Consider the following 5,000-nt stretch of genomic DNA (forward strand, 5'->3'; position numbering starts at 1 on the left):
GTGACTTTACTAGGCGCGGTCGACCCACGTGGCGCCGCGCCGTACGGGCCCTACTTGTTTTGCCGGACGGGGCACTCGGGCGGCGCTGTCTGGGATCTGTTCCCGGCGCCGCCCTGCCCCTACCGGTCGACCATGGGTGTCTATATTTCGATGTCGGGACTCGGAATCGTCTGTAGACGACTTAGGTACCGGGCGGGGTGTTGTTACTCGGTAGAGCAGTTGCCACGCTGCGATCTGTTGAGACTCAGCCCTAGCTTGGGGGATTCGTCTTGTCGCGAGACGAGACCCCCAGGAGCTGGTCGCCAGCAGGGGTACGCGTGGGCCCCCCTTGCTTTCAGTTTCCGCACGTCGCATCTCTGGGCGTATCGGTCTGGGCGGGCGGCGCCCGCACCCAGGGCGCTGCAGTGGGTGCGGCGGACTGGGGCGTATCGGTTGGCGTGGGCGCTGCGATGGGTGCCGCCTCCGTGCGCGCGGGGAGGCGGCGCCGGCCGGGGCGCCGTGTGTACCGCCGCGCTATAGCGTATCGCTTTGGCGGCCGGCGCCGGGTGCCGCGGTGGGTGCCGGACGGTCGATGTCGGCCCACCGGCCGGGGCGTCGCTTGGAGGCGGCGGCGTCGGGCGGGTGCTGTGCGGCGGTCGCGGTGCCCGGCGGGATCTGGTACGTTGTCGCCGTCCCCCCCGCCTCCGTCCGGTGAACGCCAATCCCCCTAACCGATGGATGTGAAATAAAATATAATAACACATGATGCTCCGCAAGAAAATAGACTTGGGATAGGGTGGTGTCGTTGGCAAGTCCCCGGGGGCGGTTAGTGTGTGTGGTGATAAGTCTGTAGGGGCGGGGGGGGGGGGGGCGAGGTATTAGGACATAGATAGATAGATAGTGGTGACGTGGGTGTCGACAGTAGACATAGCACACTGCCACCTACAGGGATCCGACGGAACTACGCCACCCATGCCGGCAAAACAGTATCGCCATCTATGAAAATAGGGCGACACCACATGCAATACCGCCATCTATGCGCATCTGACAACACTACGTCCGCACACACAAAACATACCGCCATCTGTAGGTCTCCCGCAACATGACCTCCTCCAACGACGATACCGCCATCTATGCGACGCCAAGCCGATTAAGACAGCGATGGCGCCACAGTGCCCGCCTTTCGACGCCACCCACAAAGCCTGCAGCCTCTGTCGACCATAGCACCCAATCTCCAGTGGCTCTGCCGCACGAAGCCGTGGACCGGCAATGACTCCACCCGCACCCGTTCGTGCACCACCCCAACCGCCAAACGCGCACCTCCAGCGGATGAGAACGGCGGACGTTTCCCGCACTCGTAAAGTGCAATCCACCCCTATAACGTGCGTTTCATGAAGAGTTATTGCCAATATGCGACATTCCCGCTGTCCCTATACATGAGCCGCGACCTGTACCACTTACGAGCGAGAGACGCGATCGCGTTGCTCACTGTACGGCGTCCGATACCGAGCCATCAGCATGTCGGTCCCCATGCGCGTTGCACTCGCACTCGCAGTCGCAAAAACGTGGGGCAAATATATTACGCGGAAGAGTTATAACAGACCGAGCCCCACTGCATGAGGGGAGTCTTTGTCACTAATGTACACAGATGGAACATTTTGGACTGGAACCAGATTACCCGTACACACGGCGCTGATTAGTAATCAATGCAGAGCCATCAAACTACAGAATATATATACAACTGTCCGTATACATGCTGAAAGAGTCTGCCCACAATGGGAACCACACGTCAGCCAGCCACTCTGATCACGCACCACTCTCTGCTTCTAACGGGCGCACATACAATATGTAAGCACCAGCATGGAACAACATCCAGTGCATCCTCTCCGCCACATTACACAATCCACACTATCACAACCAGACCAGGAGGTCCATGCGGAAAATACAATATCCCACCCTTTCGACATCCACCATTGCGCAGATCAGGCACCAACACCCACACATGTCCTATACAACGGTGCACCCAACATCACAATAGTACCTCCTGTCACAGCGCACAAACAATGACATGAGTCAAAGACACAGGTCTGACACAAGCATAGAATTGGAGCGCCGCCTCTAATAAGCCAAAGGTGCATCCTGACGTGACAAATCTGATCATGTCACAAGCATTCACTTACTATAATCACTATCAACGAACCTGCCGCCCCCGCCCCCCCCCTACACCTTTCCTACAACAACGTGTAACCTAACCTAACCTAACCTATGTTGTACCTTAACCTAACCTATGTTGTACCTTAACCTAACCTATGTTGTACTTAACCTAACCTATGTTGTACCTTAACCTAACCTATGTTGTACCTTAACCTAACCTATGTTGTACCTTAACCTAACCTATGTTGTGCCTTAACCTAACCTATGTTGTGCCTTAACCTAACCTATGTTGTGCCTTAACCTAACCTATGTTGTGCCTTAACCTAACCTATGTTGTGCCTTTACCTAACCTATGTTGTGCCTTAACCTAACCTATGTTGTGCCTTAACCTAACCCATGTTGTGCCTTAACCTAACCCATGTTGTGCCTTAACCTAACCCATGTTGTGCCTTAACCTAACCCATGTTGTGCCTTAACCTAACCCATGTTGTGCCTTAACCTAACCCATGTTGTGCCTTAACCTAACCCATGTTGTGCCTTAACCTAACCCATGTTGTGCCTTAACCTAACCCATGTTGTGCCTTAACCTAACCCATGTTGTGCCTTAACCTAACCCATGTTGTGCCTTAACCTAACCCATGTTGTGCCTTAACCTAACCCATGTTGTGCCTTAACCTAACCCATGTTGTGCCTTAACCTAACCCATGTTGTGCCTTAACCTAACCTATGTTGTGCCTTAACCTAACCTATGTTGTGCCTTAACCTAACCTATGTTGTGCCTTAACCTAACCCATGTTGTGCCTTAACCTAACCCATGTTGTGCCTTAACCTAACCCATGTTGTGCCTTAACCTAACCCATGTTGTGCCTTAACCTAACCCATGTTGTGCCTTAACCTAACCCATGTTGTGCCTTAACCTAACCCATGTTGTGCCTTAACCTAACCCATGTTGTGCCTTAACCTAACCCATGTTGTGCCTTAACCTAACCCATGTTGTGCCTTAACCTAACCCATGTTGTGCCTTAACCTAACCCATGTCGTGCCTTAACCTAACCCATGTCGTGCCTTAACCTAACCCACGTCGTGCCTTAACCTAACCCACGTCGTGCCTTAACCTAACCCACGTTGTCGCCTAACGTAACCCACGTTGTCGCCTAAACCTGCTCTGTAATTGTTATACGACTCGTTCAATTAGTGTAGTGTTGCCCACCCGCAACCCTCGCAATATAGTTCGCTACTCGCACTCCCCGCTCCCCTGTGTATCGCTTCATGTTAAACACCTTGCAAGTCTTGCTCACTTTCCACATGCTCCTGCTGTACACTGTAATGTGGATGGCAGCAGGGACGTACATGCCGCCCCTCCCCACGTCCCCACCTTGCCCCCTGCCTTCGCAAGCTGGTTGGTGAGAACTTTGCATGTTCAATGCCCTCCGCATGCGACGTACTCAGGCTACGTTGTGGTGCGGCCTGTGTCAACTGTCCGCTAATGTCGTACGCGTAAACCACAATCTGTACTGCACATTCGTCCTTATGTACTGAATGATACATCGTGGCACATGTGTGACCGTACAACGACTGCGCCCAAAAACGGCGGACCATACAGTGCAAATATTGTGCACGCAGCTACGTGTCGTCTCCCTATGAGAGCTGGATTGCAGTGTGGTACGCCATAGAGACGTGTGGGAGGAACGGACGCCGTGGATGGCGATCAGCATGAGCTGTCTGTTGATGTATTCGGACCTAGTCGTCTCTCCTCACACACCGTGATGGCATGGTGCACCGCGTTCCATATCTGCGACATGCTACAGAGGCCGGTTGACAGTCGTTCGAGCAATGGACATCGCATACGTACGGGGGCCACCTTCCACGTATTGTCTAGGCGTGCACATTTTGTTGCGTGTATGTGGGCAGACGTAGTGTGGCGTGACACCTGACACAGGCATGCAATAATCGTGGAAGTTGCAAATGGCGATGGACGCCTGCGTTTTCTGGTGAAGTTACGCAAATGAACAAATGGTAACCTGTTGTGGTGCGGTTGTTCTCGCTAGGGGTGAATCGGTGATGGCGACGATAGGTTGAGGTACTAACGGTTGTTCCAGCGATACCCACCATGCCGACGAAACTGAACGGCATCTGGGTGTGAAGCGATACGCGGCGGTGGCTGGGTGGGACCGTCCCCGGCCGGTGAGGGGGCGCCTCCCGGCGTGCTGGCCGCGCGGTGCGTGGGCGCACGCGCTACAGCCGGCTGGTGGGGGCGGCCAGTGGCAGGCGCGCCGGCCGACGGACGCGGCAGGCGTCGCAGCTGCGCGCCGGCGCACCCTGCGCGCGGCGCCGTGCGGCCAAAGTAGGTCCTCGCGGGCCCGGTGCGAAGCGCGGTGGACATCTTCAGTGTGCTGGTCCGATTGAGGACTGTGTGCGTTGAGGATGCGCTGCCGCCCGGCGCTCGGCGCCGCGACGCCCGTCTGCTGCTCGGTCGCCCCAGCGGTTCTCGCTGGTGGTTTGTATCGCAGCTGTGCGGATGTGTTGGCGCGTGCGCTGTGCTGGGAGAGTTCGCTTCGGCACCCAAGTGGGGCTTTTGTCCTTCTGTGGCGCTGGCGTTGGAGCTGCCGGTCACCGTAGGTGGCGCGTGTTGTCTCCCGCCGGCAATGCCACGACAGCACGCTCCCGGGCCTCTGTCGGCAGCGGCAAGCTCAGTTGGGAGCACGGGTGGTCGCACCGAAAGCGTCTACTCGCCTAACTCCGGGCGATTGCGCCTCTCTCGAACCCGACCAAGTACTTGGGACGGCGCTGCGCGCCGCCGGGACCCTGAGGAGGGTTTCGAGGTGTATTGTGCAGGGGAGCTCAGCCTCCTCCTGTTTGCAGAATGA

The sequence above is a fragment of the Schistocerca piceifrons genome, unplaced genomic scaffold (genome assembly GCF_021461385.2).
Source record: "Schistocerca piceifrons isolate TAMUIC-IGC-003096 unplaced genomic scaffold, iqSchPice1.1 HiC_scaffold_1084, whole genome shotgun sequence".
NCBI classification, from domain to species: Eukaryota; Metazoa; Arthropoda; class Insecta; order Orthoptera; family Acrididae; genus Schistocerca; species Schistocerca piceifrons.